The sequence below is a fragment of the Mirounga leonina genome, unplaced genomic scaffold (assembly GCF_011800145.1).
Source record: "Mirounga leonina isolate KUSES-001 unplaced genomic scaffold, KU_Mleo_1.0 Mir_125, whole genome shotgun sequence".
Taxonomy (NCBI): Eukaryota; Metazoa; Chordata; class Mammalia; order Carnivora; family Phocidae; genus Mirounga; species Mirounga leonina.
The window spans coordinates 12542278-12562522 of NW_023270305.1; positions in this window are offsets into that span (position 1 = coordinate 12542278).

Sequence of the window (20245 nt, forward strand, 5' to 3'; positions counted from 1 at the left end):
GCTGCACCAGGAAGAAGACCGGGACCAGCGTCCACAGCTGCTCTCCAGTGGGCTGTGGGACTACTGTTTCAGGCTTGCCAGAGAGCCAAGAAATATACAGAAAGGGTAAGGGCAGGGGTCTGAGAAAAGTACTTGAGTCATGGTCAACACATGCCCAGACACTGGTACAGGAGGGAAAAGCCCTGGGGGCCAAGAAATGCCACTAGCCAAGTGACAATCTCCAGAGTCCCCTCCGGAGAAGGTGTTTATGGACCTCAAAACAGAAAAACTGTAATTCTGGTGTGAAGCTTCTTTATTTTCTAAAGAAAGAACAGCAAGGTGGATGGGCAATTTGGGGGATGCAAGTGTCAAATTCCTAACCAGCAAGAAGAAGAAAACAGATCCATGATATGTTCCTGCTAGAGTGGGATATTCACAGCGGTCAATGGAACACGGTCTGGAGAATCAGGGGCACTTGAATCAGGATAACATAAGAATGATTGTATACTAGAAAATATGTACTCAAGACATATCATAACCTCGAGGGTCCCGTTGAATTATCAGTATTGGCGAATTGTTGAGGGTCCCATTGAATTCTCAGTATTAGCGAATTGTTGAGGGATGAAGAAAGGAAAAAGAAACCAGGATGGCTCTGAGAAAAAAGAGAACAGATGGGGGGATTAGGGCCTGGAGCAGCAAAGGAAGTGGTGTAGCTGGGCCTCTGTCCCTCAAGCCAGATCTCTGGTCAGTGAGTTTCAGTGCATGGAGGTCAGCTGTCCTCCAAACCCAGTCGAGGGGCTCTGAAAGCCAAGTGGGCTCAGATTGGAGACCTCATGGCCTGGTTTGCACTCAGTGCGTAGAGTACAACACAAGAGTGTCATTGTGAATACTTGGTCACCAGCCCTTTGGCATTTTTCAGACCCCAATTTATTGATCACAGCTGAAAGTTGGGCAGATGGGGGATGGCCCCATATTTGTTTCAGCTATGGCAAAGAGGAACAGCTGGTGGGAGCCTGCAGTTTTGAGGATTTTTATCCAGTGAACATATCCTTTCTTGTATATGATAAGGCAACTCCTCCCCAAGAAATTCTGCATTCCTCAACCTTAAGAATTTCAGGCAGAAGCTATGAAAAACTGAGAATCTAGCAACAGCTCTAGAGTTCTCCATTAAGATTGTACTCCCCCAGCAGGGGGTTGGAGTATAAATACAAGGACCAGTGGATGGCCTAAAATGATATGTAGCATTCCTTGTGGAGAACCACAGATGTTGTACTGGGAGAGAAAGAAAAAGAATTGACAGTGGTGAAAGAGAGACATGAAGATCAAGAGGAATGGTGGACAAGGAGATTTTTATGACATATTACTGTAAGTTATGAATAGGTCTTTATTAATAGTCTTTGAAGGAGGCAAAGAGAGATTGCAATTTCTTTTAAAAACTTTTGGTTGCTAGACTCTGTTTATTTGACTGTGACACCCTGCAGAGACTGGGGACCATGGAGCTCAGGTTAGCTTTTGGGTTACACCAGGCTCCACCCTTTTTTAGAAGCAGAAGAGAATATAAGTAACAGACAGTATTTTATGCTTCATAAATACTTGTTGTTGAATAAATAAATGAATTGATTAATGAGAAATTGCAGGTAGCGAAGAGAAGAGATGACATATAAGAGGAATTAGCAGTGAACTGAAGGAGAGGTAAGGTTGTTACATGCAGTAGACTAATTAATGGGCAAGCGGGGTCATTGTTCTTGAAGGACAAGAGACTAGAAGATCATTGAAATAAAGACGAGGAGTGGTTGTGTGGCTTAGAAAAGCTAAGTCCAGGAGGATGGAACTGGACGTGGCTTTATGCAGACACCAGAGAGAATGTTACCAAGATACTCACTAAAGACATAGTGGTTCCCTGTTGGCCTTGGGTCCATTCACTTAGCAAACATTTATCAAATGCTTTCTTATTTGACAGGTATCGTACTAGGTCCTGGAGGTTAATCATAAACAAGGCACAGCTCTGACTATACGAATCTTACAGTCTAGCGCAACGCTTAGCAAACTGCAGCCAAATCCAGCCTGATTTTTGTAAATAAATGTTTATCGGAACACACCCATACCCATTTGTCTACATATTATCTATAGCTGTTTTTTTTTTAAAAATAGCTTTATTGAGATGTAATTCATATACTGTAAGATTCACCCTTTTAACATTTACAATTTAGTGGTTTTTAGTACATTCACATAGCTGTGCAATCATCACCATTATCTAATGTTACTCCTCCCCCACCCCACCCCCACCCCCGCTGCAACCCATACTCATTAACAGTCACTCCCCATTCCCCCTCCCATCCAGCTCCTGGAGGCCACTAATCCACTTTCTGTCTTTATTGATTTACTTACTCTGGACATTTCATCTAAATGGAATCATACAGCCTTTTGTGTTTGTTTTTCTTACTTAGGTGTAATGTTTCCAAGGTTCATCATGGTAGCACGTATCAGTACTTCTATATATGGCTATGTGGTGGCTTTTGCATTCTACTGGCAGAGTTACATAGCTGTAACAAACTCCATGGCCAGTAAAGTCTAAAAAATTTACTAATATTTATTAAATATGATCAAAAAGTTTGTGGTGTTTGGTCTAAGGGAGGAAAAGAGGTATCTTAGAATCTTGGTCTTGGTGAAAAGTATACAAGTCAGCAAGTTCAACGTCTCACCTAATTCTGGGATCTCTTCATTAGCATCCCTGTTAGTCTTAGTCTGTTGAAAGGATGTCTGATAGATTATTGACTTGACTTGCCAACAATGTATCAGGAAATATTGAGAAAGAACTGACTCCTAATGGAGAAGTCATGAGAAAGTGGAAGGAATGGGTGGGAATTTGGGGCATAGTAAGACCAGTACCTTTGGTTTTAGAAAACCAGATCCTTACAAAGAAAAAAAAAAAAAAAACTTGACCCAATAGTTAAAAATTCAAAAAGGGCACAGATAAATAAATGGGAGGACATCCATGTTCATGGATCGGAAGACTTCATATCATTAAGATATCAATACTACCCATAGGGATCTTCAGATTCAATGCAATCCCTGTCAAAATCCCAGTGATATTTTTTTTTAGAGAAACAGAAAAATCCATCCTAAAATTCATATGGAATCTCAAGGAACTCTGAATAACCGAAACAATCTTGAAAAAAGACAATCTCCCTGGGAGGTGTTTGGATATCTGTGGGTGCGATTTTGTTTGCAACAATGATTAAAGAGCCCCAGTGGCTTGCGGTGCAGGGGCCAGAGATGCTGGACTGTGTGCAATGCGTGGACGGGCCCACTCAATGAAGAACTGTCTCACACAGGTTTCCAGTGCCACCAGAAATTCATGTAGGAGAAATCCTTCTTATACTTATCCAAGCCTAGATGTGAACCCCATCTTACATATGAACACACACACACACGCACAGTTTACATGGCTTTACTGTATATACTCGATTTTCCCCAAGGGCAAACTGCTGGTTAAATTGAGAGAATATTGCACTTTGTTTTGTTGGGAACTTTACCAAGAGTTGCTCAAAGTTTCAGAAAATCATATCACCTATGGTAATGTTGCTTGCGGTATTTGAGTCAACATACCTATATCAGCCTGCATTAGTGTCTGTCCAAGCTATGGTATTTTTATGGTTTATAGAAGCATATTTGTTTAACCTTTATTTCTAAATGTTAACTAGAAAGATAAAAGATCAACAGTATTCAGATGAATGTCATTTTACTTTTCTTAAATCCCAACTTATTCATTATAAGGAGTCACAAGCATCTGCCTGTTTTATGATCTCTTCTAGCTTAGCTGTGCCTGAGTATTTATGTATTAAAATACAAATTATTTCATTATAAATTACTTTCCTTTATTTCTTCTTTACCTCACAGGAATATGTTATGTTATCTATATTGCTTGTGAATTTCATTTCAGGATGTTACAAATATTTTTAATAAAAAGTTAATGTTAGGTCTTATAGAATTGGAACCACTATTTTGGAATATTAAACAAACTTTTTTATTTAGTTAGTTTTTTAAAGATTTATTTATTTTAGAGAGAGAGGGAGAGTGCACATGAGCGGGGGAGGGGCAGAGGGACAGGGACAGAGAGTCTTTTTTTTTTTTTTAAGATTTTATTTATTTATTTGACAGAGAAAGAGATAGCAGACAGCGAGAGCAGGAACACAAGCAGGGAGAGAGGGAGAGGGAGAAGCAGGCTTCCCGCCGAGCAGGGAGCCTGATGCGGGGCTCGATCCCAGGGCCCTGGGATCATGGCCTGAGCCAAAGGCAGATGCTTAACGACTGAGCCACCCAGGCACCCCCAGGGACAGAGTCTTAAGCAGACTCTCCAACGTGGGGCTCAGTCCCACAACCCCGAGATCACGACCTGAGCCGAAACCAAGAGTCAGATGCTTAACTGACAGCACCACCCAGGAGCTCCAAAATGAACTTTTAAATATACCTGTAGAACTATAGTTCACACACACACACACACACACACACACCTATGTGCTCACATATGCTGCACATGCAAAGCAAATAACATAGTTTGTTATTATTATAAGCAATCAGATAGAACATGTGTCAAATAATATACCCCAGGACATAGCAGCTTCCTATGGAAAAACTGAGCCTAATTTGTCTTTAAATATCCTTCCTGGGGCGCCTGGGTTGCTCAGTTGGTTAAGCGACTGCCTTCAGCTCAGGTCATGATCCTGGAGTCCCAGGATCGAGTCCCGCATCGGGCTCCCTGCTCAGCGGGGAGTCTGCTTCTCCCTCTGACCCTCCCCCTCTCATGCTCTCTCTCTCTATCTCATTCTCTCTCAAATAAATAAATAAAATCTTTAAAAAAAAATAAAAATAAATAAATAAATAAATAAATAAATAAATATCCTTCCTGGCCAGGCTTGTTTTCTTGGAATGAAACCAAACTAAAACAGTTTTGGTGTATGTGACTACTTTTCTAGCTTAAAAGGAGCCATGGTTCTTGTCCTTCAGATTTCCCAGTCTGTGGAACCCTGACTTTATCTGGGCAGCACACATGACGTTGTATTGCAAGTTACAGTTGCCGCGAGTATGGTAATATCCTTTTATAACATTAGTCCCCTCTTCCTTCCTCAGTGACATCAAACTGGACTGCTGGACTGTCATGTGAAGATTTTGTACGTTAATGATTGCAGAGGCCGTGGGGCAGGGCATCTTTATAGATTCAAAGTTCCAAGGCCTTTGTTCCTTTGCGATTTCTCTTCTTCCTCCCCGCCCCGCATCTGTGTTTTCCTCCCGGTCCCTTCCCTCCCTCCCACTCTTTCTTCCATTCGCTGTGCCTCCACGCAGCTTGAGTCACTGCCTCCCGTCCTGAAGACGTGATCATTAGTCAGGGATGCGGGCTCAGCGATCTCCTGATTTTCCCTTTGTGTGCAGCCGCCCCAGCTCCCTGCGGGGTGCTGGGGAGACTGCAGGGACAGCTCCATGGCTGGCACGGCCCCGGCTCCTCCGGCAGTGATGGCCACGGTGGCCGCAGTGACCACAGGAGAGTCGGGACCGCAGGCTGACGGAGGCTGCGCAGGGGAGGCCGGAGGGGCTGTGTGTGTGGAGACCCGGCAGGTGCGCAGGTGGAAGGCAGATCAGGACTCTCACCTGCCTGCCTGGAGAAACCTCTGAATGTGACGCACAGCGCAGACAGTAAGCTGATCGTCTGCCTGTGGTGTCCCCTGGCCCTGTGACAGCCACTGAGAGGAATGAGTGGCCACACCCCCGCTGTGCCAGCCTTTGACTTTCCCTCTGTCTCCTCTCTGTCTCACTTCTCATCCTTCCTCCCACTCCCTCTGGGGAAACAGTGCTTTTTAAGAGTTGCAATGAGGTAATGCTCTGGAATCCCCAGGTACTCGAATTATATAAATCAGGGGACTCTGAGGAAGTAAGTGTGTGCTCAGAATCCAGTCCTGCAGGCAGGAAGGAAGCATAGTCTTCTTTTCCTTCCTTTCCCTGTGCTCGCCCAGTTGTTTTTGGTTTTGTTTTTTAAATTTGGTGCTGTTCTTTTGAAGCTTAGGGTCATCACCCCTTCGTGTCTTTTTCAACCTTGAGTCCAGGGCAGAACTGGGACCACAGCAAAAGGTTTGAAGAGATGAGCTCTGCTCTCCTCCATCTCCCTTCCTTGTTCCAAGTCAGGTTTCTGTGTCTTGCCTCAACATTAAAATTTGGGAGTAAGTGTCAGAAGAATTAGAGTTCAAAATTGGAATAGATTCCAAGGGGATGAAAGTGAGGGTGACCAGCTCCCTTTCTATGAAACTCAGGGGCATCACATGATGGACTCTTACCATTTTTCACCCCTGCATCTCCAGAAAGGACACATTGGGGTAGACCAGCAGCTCTAGCCTGAAGTGAAACTGAAGAGAAATTATAGTTTATGTTGGGTGTCCTCATTTCTTTTCTGGGCCCATGTCTTTGCATTGTCCTTTCCTTCTAATTTACTTCCCTCCAGAGAATTATGTTCCCTGTGGTGCTCTATCCAGAAATGCCCCAGCCAGACCCCCTGGGGCAGCAGGGCACAGGTACTTCTCCTTCGTCCTCTTCCACATTTCATCACAACTCTGGTTCCTTTGGGCTGGGTTATCTCAGCTAGTAGTTAAGAGAAAAGCATCTAATTAAGCTAATTCAAATTAAAGTCATGAGTATGCTCTTCTTAAAGAGCTTGGCTATTTCCATGACCTCTTAAAATAGCCACACAGGATACCCAATTGACCTGATGTGAGGGAATCCTCTTTAAACCAAGACGCTCCTCTTTCCCCCTTTTGTGGTCAATGAGCTCTGCAGGCCACTTTAGAGAAGCCCCACCTCTCTCACCTCCTCTCATGCCTCACCAAGAAATTTCCCAGACATGTAAGGTGAAAGCTAGGAAAAGTCCCCAGGGACCATTTCCTGAAATGCGTTTGGCATTTTTAATTCAACAGGTCCTTGAATGAATGTCCACACCACTGTGTCTAGATCCTTACCACTCCACCCTGATCCTTACCACTCTACCCTGAACTCCTTAAATCCCCCAGAAATTGACAGCTTCTGGAAGCAGAGTAGATTACTGTTGACCTCAAAAACCAAATAGATGCAATGTACCAGTTATGATGAGAAAGAAATCAATCATCTGAAACAGAAATAATGAAGAGGCAGGCCAACCATTACCATTTATGACGTTTTCTTGGTCTGTTTTGCTCCTCTTGAAAGAGACTTAGGGAGCAGGAACATGAGAATGGGGCCCCAAATACACTTCATATTCTTTGAGGCATGTGAGAAGCAGCCTAGATAAAAGCTCTCCTCCTGTGGTGGACTACAGAGATGGTGCTGATTTGGGTGTTTGTGATGGTTAACTTTATGTGTCAACTTGACTGGGCTAAGGGATGCCCAGAGAGCTGATAAAATATTTTTTCAAGTATGTCTGTGAGGGTGTTTCTGGAAGAGATTAGCATCTGAATTGGTAGACTGGAAAGAGAAGATCTGCCTTCCCCAACATGAATGGCATCATCCAACCCATTGAGGGTCCTAATAGGACAAAAAGGCAGAGGAAGGGTGATTTGCTTTCTTTGCTTGAGCTGAGACATCTATTTTTTCCTGCCCTGGAACATCTTCACTCGTGGTTCTTACACCACTGGCCCCGGAATCTCAGGCCTTTGGACTCAGCTCCTGTAATTCTCAGACATATATACTATTGGGTTTTTTTTCCCTCTGGAAAAACCTCACTAATACAGCATCTCTACCTAAGTTCCCCCAAATCAAGAAAGGACTAAATGGAGGCAATATTCTCATGCTTCATCTCAGTTTACCTGCTTGACCATATGTGGAATGTCATGGAATCGGATCTTGTATATTTGTCAGGATTTTGTCAACTTAAAAGGCAAGAAGGAAGGAATTTGTTGACCCATGTACCAGGTAGTCCTAAACATGACTCTTCAGACATGACTGGGTTTAGAGGCTTAAATAATGGCATTGGTTCTGTCTTCCCATTGTTGACTTGTTTGCCTGGAGTTGGCTTCCCTGCCAGGTAGGTTCTCCCCACCTTGTAGCAAAGATGGACTCTGGCAGCAATAGCCATTACATTATCTTCCCTTTGTGTTTTCCCCACTAGCTCCTTCAAAAGTCCTCAGGATGACTCTGATAGACTTGGCTTGGACCAAGAGAACCAATCTTTGCAGTCAGGAGGATGAAATCCTTTAATGGCTAACTCACATTATGGGTCCACCATCTGTGGGAAGACCAGGCAAGAGATTGGCCATCCTGTTAGGTAGAGTAGGAGCAATTCTCAAAAGGACAATGCATCAAGCAGATAAAAAGTAATGTATCAATACCCTTTTATAAGTCTCAACCTCCTTGCTGAAAAGCTAATTCAAATTAGCAAGGAATAGGGTGGGACATGTGAACAATACAGAGATTTATAGGACATGCTTTTTGTCCTTAAATAGCATATAATCTAGTTGTTCTGAAGCTGATTACATTATTTAATAATTTGAGGAAACATGAATGACTTCATTAGAAACTATTTTCTGAGTTCTCACTTAATGCCAGACATCATGCTAGATGCCTGTCATACAGAGGTAAAAGACAGATTTCTTCTCACAAGAACCTTACAATCAGGTGGGAGAGACAAGCAAACCAGGAAACATTTTCAATGTGGGGCCACAAGCGCAATGATAGATATGGGCACAGGTGCCATGAGACCCCCAAAAAGGCACCTATTTAACTCTAGGGTCAGAGGAGCTGATGCATGAGCCAAAGTTTGAAAAACAAGTGGGGGTCAGATGATGTTGGAGGATGGGGAAGAGTCTTGCAAGCAGAGGGACTAGGGTGTACAGGGGAACGGGGGCACAAAGTAGGGTACTGTGTTTGAAGAAGTGTAGATAACTTGAATGGTGTACAGGAGGGGTGCAGGGAGAGATGAAGCTCAAGAGGTAGGCTGGAGACAGATCATAGAACCCTGTGCCAAGCTCACAGATTTGAGTTTATCCCTGAAGGATTCTAAACAGGGCATGGATGTGTCCAGATTTGCAATTGAGCATGCTGCTCCTGGCAGCAGATGGAGCGGAGTGAGCCAGACTGGAGACAGGAAGAGTAGTCAGAACACTGCTGTGGGAGAGCATGCAAGATATGAGGAGAACTTCTTTATAGAGAATGCCAGCTAATAAAATAGGGGAAGTAGCAAAATCACTATTTTGCAATCCCAATTCAAGCAAGGATTATGATTATCCACTGATGCTAAGATGTTCATATGGTCTTAAAGAATCACTCATTGGATTATTAATCACAAGGGAGAATCCGTGCCTTTCCAATGGAAAGATCTGGTGGCCATCACCTTAACCTTGAGGTCAAACTTTAGCACAGGGAAACAATCCAATGCCCTGTGCCCCCTGCTGTGGTGCGTAAGAGACACGTAACATCTCTTAGATAGTATTCTTTCCAAAGATGTTTAATCTGAATTTAATCATGAAGAAACAGACAAATGCAGAATGTGGGAGATTTTCTAAGAAAAATGGCTGGAACTCTTAAATAATGTAACGTATGGAAAACAGAAATACAAAATGTGAGGGGAACGTTCTAAATTGAAAGAGGTTAAGGAGACCCAACAACCACGTACATATGTAACACTTACAAAGATGTTTGATCAAAAACTTGAAACAGCTATAAAAGACATTTTGGGGACAATTGGGGAAATTTGAATATGAACTAAATATTAGATAATAGTTTTCTTAGTCTGACAATGATATTCCTACGTAGGTGAATATCTTCATTCTGAGGTGATGCTGGAGAACCGAGACGTGAAGAGTCTTGATATCTTCAACCTAGTTTCAAATGGCTCCATCAAATGTGTAATGTGGATACATGTACATATATGTTACATGCGGAAGCTTTGGCATATATGATATATGTGTGGTATATATGGGTGTTCTTTCATATCTATGCCATATATGGTGTGTGGGTGCGTGTTTGTGTGTATCTGTGTGTGTGTATGTGAGAAAGAGAGATTGCAATGTGCAAAGTGTTAATTTATGTTTAGGTGACGGATACATGAGAGTTCTTGCACTATCCTTTCAGGGGTTTTGTAGGTTTAAACACAATGAGAAAGAATAATGCAAACAGGGGCAGCAACCACGGTAACTGCAGCACTTACCTGCCCAGACTGGGAGGTAGAGGGTGCTGACGAGGCATTGGGATCCTGGGTTCTTTTTATTTTTTTTTAAGATTTTATTTATTTGTCAGAGAGAGGGAGAGAGACAGAGGCAGGCAGAGGGAGAAGCAGGCTTCTTGCTGAGCAAGAAGCCCAATGTGGGACCCGATCCCAGAACCCTGGGATCATGACCTGAGCCGAAGGCAGACGCTTAACCGACTGAGCCACCCAGGCGTCCCGGGATCCTGGGTTCTAATTCTGACTCTACCACCAAGCAGCTGAGTGGATGAGTTTAGCTCTTCTGGGGCCCTTCTCTGACGCTGAGAAGACTGAACCAGACATCCGTTGTCGTCCTTTTTAACCTTCGGCAAGTGCATAATTACTCAGAGCCACCTGAGCTAAGCATTAGTGAAATTTTGTCACATCTGCCATTTTGTTCTCTCAGGCCTGATTTATTTCTTCAGCCCTTCTTGGCCACCCTCCCGCGGCAGCCTGTCCTTGACTCGATGAGGTCCTCACTCACATGGCTCCCGAATTGGAGATGCCGTAGCTGGGGCTCCGGACCGTGGCTCCGGACCGCCGCCCCTGACCGCCGCTCTCGCCTGACTTCACGGCAGGGCTTCTCCCCAGACTCTCGGATATTGCTTTCCAATGATAACTCTTCTGATTTTCTCTTTGTTACAAAGCTAACACACACCTATGATAGAAAATGCGGAAAATTTGGGAAACTATGTAGAAGAAAATTTAAATTGCCCACAGTTACACCATTTCACGGATAGCCACTAGTCTATTTCTTCCCAATGGATAGGAGCGCACGGGAGCGTGTGTTGCCTAGCTGATCTCTTACATACATATTGTGTGTTCTTATTTGTAACTAAATCGTATACAAACTTCTTTCAATTTTTTAAAACTTAACACATCTTGTCTTGTGAGGGAATGGGACCGATCATCATTCTGCAATGTCTTTTTCAGAATTTACAAATGTGGGAGGTCATTTTGGAAACTTATGATGATGAAACACATTATATACTTGAGAATGAAATAATTGAAATATTAAAATGTTAAAATATGTTAATGAAACATTTTAATGTTTCTTTATCATTATTTGTACCTCCTTATATAATAAAAAGATTCACTGTTTTCTTTTTTTAAAATTTGGTTTGCATTTATTGAGGACTGCATTTTTTAAAAGATTTTATTTATTTATTTATTTATTTAAGAGAGAGAGCACAAGAAGGGGGAGCGACAGAGGGAGAGGGAGAAGCAGGCTTCTCGCTGAGCAAGGAGCCTGATGTGACACTCGATCCCAGGACCCTGGGACCAGGACCTGAGCCAAAGGCAGACGCTTAACTGACTGAGCCACCCAGGCACCCTGAAGATTCACTGTTTTCATGTAAGATATTTTCCAAATGATGTGACAACTCTTGGCTCATTTCTTCTTGTTCTGATATAAGGCTGGCCTGTTACATTATCAATCCAATACCAGAGAATACTGGGAGAAAGAAAGGACAAAGGGAAGAAATAGAATTTCTCAGTTTATGATACTCTGTCTCCACTTCTGGATAGCAGTGGTAGGATTTGTAGGGGGTATGAGTATAGTGAGTGCATGGCAGGGGGCAACCAATTGAAGGGAGTGAGGAAATGAATTAAATAGGAGAGGGGTGGGGACACATATGGTAAATACCTTGGAGATTCCTTCTCCTTTCTTACTAACCAAATAATAAAGTTAATTTTGCTGTACTGTGTATGTGTGTGATTGTGTGTGTGTGTGTGTGTGTGTGCGTGCGTGAAAGAGAGAGAGGAATGGGAGAGACATGGGAGGGGGATGCATTCTAGAACTTAAAAAAAAACCCCGGCATCAATCATGAGCACTTTCTAATGTCATTAAATTAATTTTAAAACATCCTAACAGTTGACAGATGAATATTATTTACTATTTCCAAGGAAGAACCTGAACTATTCACTCATCTAAGCATTTAATATTGTGAGCCAAGAAGTTTGAACCACTCAATTCACCTTCATGGTTTCCCTGGGAAGCAAGGAGAAAGGAGAAATTACTCTCCAACCCCTCTTTTATATGCTGTGTGTCTATAAATGCATATATTTTGATTATGCACTTTATAGAAAAGGAAATTCCATAAACCAAGTATGTCTCTCTGAAATCACTTCTAACCCTCGTTAGAATACGTACATTCACCTGAAATTGTTGCCTCCATACTCTCTGTATTCCTGCAATTTTCCAAATATGTACATTTCTATGACCATCATGCTTATTATTTTTAATGGCTATATAATATTCCATTTTACTGATTATGCCACAGTTTACTCAGTTACCTTTACTGTGACAGCTTTAGGAGTTTTCTAAATTACTTTTGGCATCGTAAGTAATGCTGTGAATGTATCATTGTGCAAATATTTTGTTTTCTTTTTGGATTCTTTACTTGAGTCTCAATGATGCTGGCTTTTATTATTTCATTTTTGCTAGACTTGTAAGTGTACAATAGAACCTCTTAGCTGTTTGATTTGTATTTATCTAATTTCTATCAGTGGTTTAGGCCATAGTGTCTATTTTCCTATGTATAAAATTGTCTATTCTTATCCTTTTACATTCTGACCAGTTGCCACAGAGAAGCTGAAGAGTAGCCATAAAAATTTTTATTAGATCTAGATTTTTTTTAAGAATGTAAGCTCCCACATGTAATATTTGTCATAAATCGTTTTTACATTCTGTGGCTTTCTTTTTTAAACTTTGTTCAGTTACATTATTTAATATGATATATTAATAGACATTAAGAAGAAACTGTAACAGGATTTGCTCCCAGATTCTTTTCCAATGATTTCTATTGCCCTTGGAGACCTCCTTATTACCCCTGCAATTCCTATCACCTGAATCCTCTGGTCTCAGAACAAGAAGAGAAAATAGCTTTGGCACAAGGTTGAAGTGGGGCCTGGGATACCCTGGGAACTTGGCCTCCTCCCTGGGGACCGTGACTGAGAGCTGGGCTGCCAGTCCCCAGGGACATTGCTATCAGCACTCTGCTTTTCCCACTGCCCTATTTGTTCCAAAATGATCATTGTGATATCCCAGAATTAAATCTCTGGCTGTCCCTTAAACCATGTGGTGAGGGACCAGAACTTACTATTCCCAGAGTTGCCTGGGGGTCACAGGGAGAAATGGACAAGGACGGTGTGTCTCTTTGACAAGTCATGCTTGCTCCAGGTCCCTATGATGACATAGCTGTCCCCTTCTGTTATCCTGGGCCTGAATCAGGCATTGCACACTTCCCTGGCTTGGGGCTAGACGTGTGAGACAGATCCCAGCTCCACATAGAAGATTATCGCTGTGGCGGTTTCTGGCAGAGCCCAGTACGTGTGCGTGTCTCCTGTCTCTGGAACCTCTGTTGTGTGTTACGCCTGGGTGGCAGCAACCCCTGCACGGTCCTTGTGATGTTTGGATGCGTGCGTGGCCCCCAGCAGCTATGAGGACGGAGCTGCCGCACGGCTGCTGATCCACATGCACAGGCGCAGTCATTCCGCTCGACTGCGGGCACTTGGACCGCACTGGGTCCTCACACCAGAACTGAGCTCTCCACTCTGATTCTGCTGAGGTGTAAATAATATGACCCAGGATGAGAATCCATGTGAAGCTGGAAAAGCTGGGGAACATGGCGGTTTGGGAATGGGAGTGGCGGAGGGGAAGAGAAGGAGTGTGGAGATCGTCTACCGCGGTTTCAAAGAAAGCATGTTCCAAAACTTTAAGGTAAAAGGATATACGTTTCTTTGAAAATGCTCTGTTAGGTGCTCTGAAAGGCATATCAACAGCCTGAATTAGGGGGCTGCAAAAGCCGGTATGATCTTCCTTAACTTACAGTGGGCTCACATCTTGGGGAACCCCTCATCAGTTGAAAATACCATGAGTCAAAAATGCATTTCATACACTTAACCTACACAACATGCCCACCTTCCATGTGCTGAGAACAGTTCCGTTAGCGTATACTTGGGCCACATCATTTAACCCAGAGCCTTTTTTTTTTTTTAAGATTTTATTTATTTATTTTAGAGACAGAGCACAAGAGGGGGGATTGGGAGAGGGAGAAGCAGACTCCCTGCTGAGCAGGGAGCCCGATGCGGGACTCGATCCTGGGACTCCAGGATCATGACCTGAGCTGAAGGCAGTTGCTTAACCAACTGAGCCACCCAGGCGCCCCTACCCAGAGCCTATTTTATACTAAAGTGTGGACTATCTCATGTAATTTATTGAAGACTGTGCTGAAAACGAGGAACAGAATGGTCCTATGGGTGCAGAAGGGCTGTCAGTGTGTGGGTGGTTCACCCTCGTTGTCGCATGGCTGGCTGAGTGCTGTGCTCACCGCCCAGCGTCATGAGAGAGGGTCGGCCCGCATATCACCAGCCCGGGGAAAAGATCCAAATTCAAAATTTGAGGGATGGTTTCTACTGAGTGCATATCGCTTTCGCCCTGTTGTAAAGTTGAAAAATCCTAAGTTGAATCATCATAAGTCAGGGAATGCCTATATTGAGGACATGGTGAGAGAGCTGTTCACACACAGGCAGAGTGAGAAATTTCAAGGATAAAGCGAAGGAAGGTAAGACTCAGGGCGAACACTGTGTAAAGAAAGAGTCCAAGGTGGGGGTAAAGGGAGGGGCGGGACAGGGCTGTCACTGGCAGGGCTGACCCTAGGCAACGTGGTGCACTCAGCAATTCTACAGTCCCGCATTCTACCCATAAATAGCTCTCGGAATAAATACCACAGGTACCATTATTTGTTTAATATTTATAATAGGCTTTCTTTTTAAAATGTAAGTATCTGTTTCATCTTAAATAACACTATCTGGGAAATCCAGTTTGATATGGTAGTTATATATATTTCTAATACATATTAAAATAAACACATAATTAGTACGGATATACATCTTTTAGGTGAAGCACCTAAAATAACCTCAGGTACTGATGGTTAGTATGCACACCACTCTCTGGAAAATCCATCCTCTCTTCACCCCACAGCCCATACCTCAGCCATCATCACCTCTTACTGGAATTATCTGAAACTTGCCCAGAAACTCTCTTCCTTCTCTCCTTCGCCTGCTCTGGGCAAAGTTGGACTCACTCTTCAAGTTTGAACTTGGCCTTCACCTCCCAAAGAAATGCACCGCCCCTCCCCCACCCCACCCCCCGCAAACTAGAGGTTTCCTACTGTATGATTCCATAGTTTCCCTCTTTCCTAATTCACTGACTACACTTATTACTGTCACTGATTTCACTACAGTTGCCCTTGAACAATGCAGGGGTTAGGGGCACCGACTCCCATGCTGGGGAAAATCCACATATAACTTTTGAATCCCTGAAACTTAACTACAAATAGCTTACTATTTTCCAGAAGCCTTACTGATAACACAAACATTTGATTAACATGTTTTGTATATGTATTATAGACTGTATTCTTACAATAAAGTAAGCTAGAGAAAAGAAAGTGTTATTAAGAAAATCATAAGGAAAAGACATTTACGATACTGCCCTGTATTTATTGAAAAATATCCACATGTAAGTAGAGCTGCACACTTCAAACCTGTACTGTTCAAGGATCAACTATATTTTCAACCCTCCATTGGAGGCGAACGCTGTGAGAGCAAAGAAACATTAGTCTTTTTCATCCGTATATTATCAGGCCTACCACATTGCCAAGTACATTGTAGCTCTCAATGCAGCACTCAACTAGCTGTTGAATGAATGAGTTCCAGTGTCTAGCACCCTTGAACAATTCTTTTATCAAAATCTTTTCTTAGCTGACTTTCAATCTGCAAAATATTAAGATCTCGGATTTAGATATAAAGACCAAGTACATAACTGGCCTATTTGTGTGGTGCATCTAGCCAGTAAGATCTTTCCCTGTAGACAATCGGCTCAGAGTCCCTTGAATCACACTTATGTGGTGGGGTCACCTGTTTTGCTTCACAAAACAGCAATGTGTGTGATGAGTGGCAGCAGTCTCCCAGGCTGGACTCCTGGGTTCCAGTCTCTGATTTCTCACCTACTAGCTGTGTGACCTTGAGCAAGTTATTGAGCACCCATAACCCGGTTTCCCCATCCATAAAATTTATACCTGCTTCATAAGTTTTTTAAAATGATTTTTGCATGGTGCTTGGACACAGTAAGCACTCAGTAAATTATCATTGTAGCTACTATATGCCTTTCCCTGCATGCTCTCCAGTTTGTTACTATCTCTTTTTTAAATTGTAACCAGTCAGTGGTGCACCTGGGTGGCTCAGTCCGTTAAGCGTCTGCCTTGGCTCAGGTCACCATCCCAGGGTCCTGGGATTGAGCCCCACATCGGGCTCCCTGCTCAGTGGGGAGTCTGCTTGTACCTTTGCCTCTCGCCCCCACTTGTGCTTTCTCGCTCACTCTCTCAGATAAATAAAATCTTTAAAAACAAATAAAGTGTAACCAGTCATAATTAAACCCAACATTCTAGTCTGATCAGAGCAAAAGGTACAGGAGGCTAGCATCCAAGTTTTAGATATTTTACTTATTTTAATACATTCTAAGATCACACTGGTTTTGGTTATAATACTGTTGACCCACACTGACCTTGCATTTAATAACACCTTCATACCTTTCTGTGTGAATTTCTGTCCAAATAGCACTTACCTTTCCTGTCTCTGAACAATTGATTTAAAAAAAAAAAAACAACAAATGCAGAACTTTTACATTCGTTCCTGTTAGGTTTAATTTTGTTGGCTTAGACCTCGTATTTCAGTTCATAAGGATCATTCTGAAGTTTGATGACATTCTTAGATCTATGGCATCTGCAAATTTGTTAAGTACATTTTTTAATGGCATATCTAAATCATCCATAAAGTTGTTGAACAGAAAGAGGCCAAGGGCAAAATCCACATAATGTTAGTAAAGTCTCTGCAAGTCAACATCAATGGGCCAGCAGCATTCTTCACATGAAATCATCCAGCCTAGAAATCTCCATCTTGTTCATAAGGATTCTAGCTTACCACTTCTCAATAAAGATGCCTGCAAAAATTGGGGTCTAAGGATGTTTGTCGAGGTACTATTTATAAAAGCAAAAAATAGAAAACAATCTTAATGTCCCATAAGAGGTAATTGATTGTATACATTTTGCACATACTTCCAATAGATTATTCTTTGTCACTGCAAAAAAATAAAAATAAAAATTCTGCAGATTCATGGTTTCCAAACTTATTTTTAGCCATAGATACTATAGAAATTTGCTGGGTTTGCTCCCTAGTTTTTATACCCTCTTCTAATAATATCACTCTGACATTCCAGGGGGAGATTTCCCTTTCCCACTGATGTACTTTTAGTGAAACTAATGACGTACCTTTTGCTTCCCTAGCCAGAGGGTGTACCCCTGACCCAGCACAGGACAAGTGGGCTCTCTCTCTTAGCACTTTAAAAAAAGAGTTGAAACTGATGCATCACAGCAGTAATGTCCTGATTCAGCTGGTTGATCTGACATTCCTGCTGTTAGAAGCCCAGAGCTGCCCTGGCTCCCGCCCTTTTTGATTCTGATTTTTCACCCATGCCTTTGATTCGATGAGCTACCCATAGCCTTCTAAAGAATTGCATTTTTGTTTAAGTTATTTAGTGTTCATTTCTGTCCTTAAATAAAAACTCTATGTATGGTAACAGATGGAAGCTACAATTGTGGCAGGCCTAGCTTAATGTATAGAGTTGTGGAATCACTATGTTGTATACCTGAAACTAATGTAACATTGTGTGTCAACTATCCTTCAAAAAGAATACATTTAATTAATTAAGATTAATTTTAAAAGATTAATTTAAAAACTAACTCTAGAGCCCTTTAACATTTTGTTAAACCATTTTTAAAATTCCAATATATAAAACGAACAAAAAATCCAGAGTGTCCATGTTAATGGGAGGTCTATCCACTTGGCTACCTCTTGCCTTCTACAATAAACGAATAAGGTTCTACAAACGCAGTGTAAAATAAAAGTCATCTTTCATTGATGCAATACCTTCTCTTCCCTCTCTGGGGATGCTAAATGTAGATTTCTTCTACAACCTTGTCTCTATTTCCTGCAAGTCCTTTTCACTGTTTGTTTTTGTTTTATACTCTTTCATGTTAGATGCTTTTCTTAAGGATCTGATTATTTTTGGCTTTCAGTTCATATTTAAAAGCAACCCACTAAAATATGATCAGAAATGTAAATGGACAGGAGTCATATCCAATACTCCTGTTTTCAGCTCCACTCCTTACATCTGGCACTTAGTGATTCCTGAGAATTCCTGGAGTTCTGCTGTCCACATTGCCTTGTTTTCATTGGCCTCTTCTTTGTAGGCACTTGCTTTCCACTTTCTTTGTTCTGCCATGTCTGTTCCATGCACCCACTTATTTCCATCTTCCAAAAATGTGTTGTCCTCTATGGTCCTATTATTTCTTCTCCTCGTCTCTGTTTCCTTGTGGATTCATACCTTTCTTATTCCTTTAATGTAATTTTAGTGGGGAGGAAGCATGGATAACAGCTGGAGTTCATTTCACTAGAAAGGTCTATCTACTTTTCCATAATTACCATGGTTTCTTTTTATAGTAAAAACAAATACTGGTATTTTTAACTTTTTAAAGACACAGTACTTATAAACATTTTCATTTTGTCTACCGATGGTCAAAAACCAATTAATTAATGGATTAACGGATGATTGATTCAAAAAGGAAATAAAGATGGTTACTATGACTGGTCCTTAATAAATTCATACTGGTTCCAAGTGTTCACTTAATCATTTTCTAGGTATTCACAACAAGCAACCCTGTTTAACCAAGTGATTCTATTAATTGTCGGCATTCAACACAAAGCTGGTAATTAGCAGAACCCACAATTTTCCTTCATACAAGGTCAATTCAATTTCAATTCCTTCCTAGTTTCTCATGAATTTTTAAAGTTTATTGATAGTTACTTTGCAATCCTTTCTCCAAGACTTCTTAGCATCTTAGAAAGAAATTTATCTAGACATGGGGGGGTTTCTTTGTGAAAATAATTAATTCTAATAAATTACTTTCACCTACCTTAGGCCTTAATTGTCTTTTTGCTGTTTGTTCTAAATCTTTTCAGTTTAAAGACCACAGTAGAATTTTTTTTTTGGAGGGGGGAGTGCAATGGGACCCCCTAGCATCCAAACACTCTTCTCATGTGAGGGAATCCAACATATGTAGGAAACAAGGCTCCACCTTTCACTGTGGAAACCAAGGGGAAAGCTCTCCTTGTTCTCCACCAAAGGTATTAGCGTGTGGTCTACAATCAGCGAAACAGACGCTACTGCACAGGATTTTGAATATTGTGAAGGTACAGAAGGTGGGAGTTCTTTGTTAGCGCAGCATGGATTTGAAAGAACAGATGCAAAGGAATGGGCATCCCTTGTCAGAGACACTACAATTGGCAGCTGCAAGCAGCCAGTGGTGACATCAGCCAGTGATGTCAGTGATGGTGGCCTTATTTTGGTGGTGGTATTTGGATACCCAATCTCTCTTGGTTCCTGGCTGGGTTTTGATCTTGGGCTTCCTATTGACTCTCTACTATTCTAATGAATTTCTTTTCTGCTTAAGCTAGCCAGAGTTTGTTTACGTTATGTAGACCAAGAACCTTTACTTAGTACAGAGAAACTGGGGCTGGGAGATGGTTGCCAGCAACAGAACCTTGGGAAATGGGTAGAAGACAGAATCTGCTACCTAGTTACTTAAGACCAAGAGCAGTAAATATCATTAGTGTACATGACATACAACGGTTGGAAAAAATTAAAAGGTAAATAATGCCTCTGATTGCTGTTTATTAGAACCAACTATTTGCTCCTGCCAAACTACAGGAATGTCAAAAGGAATTGAAGGACTACAGAATGGTATAACTTCTTCTGTTGCATCGAATTTGCCTAAAAGAAAACAAGTCACAAGCTCAAATCCGTAAATTCTCAGATTGTAATACAAATTTTCTAAGACTGCATGAAAAAGAAACTCATTTCTTACAGCCACAGGACAGAGATAACTCAAAGCTAAACTCCATGAGTTGCCAAATTCCAAAGTCAGCTGAATTCACGGCCTTGCTAGGTCT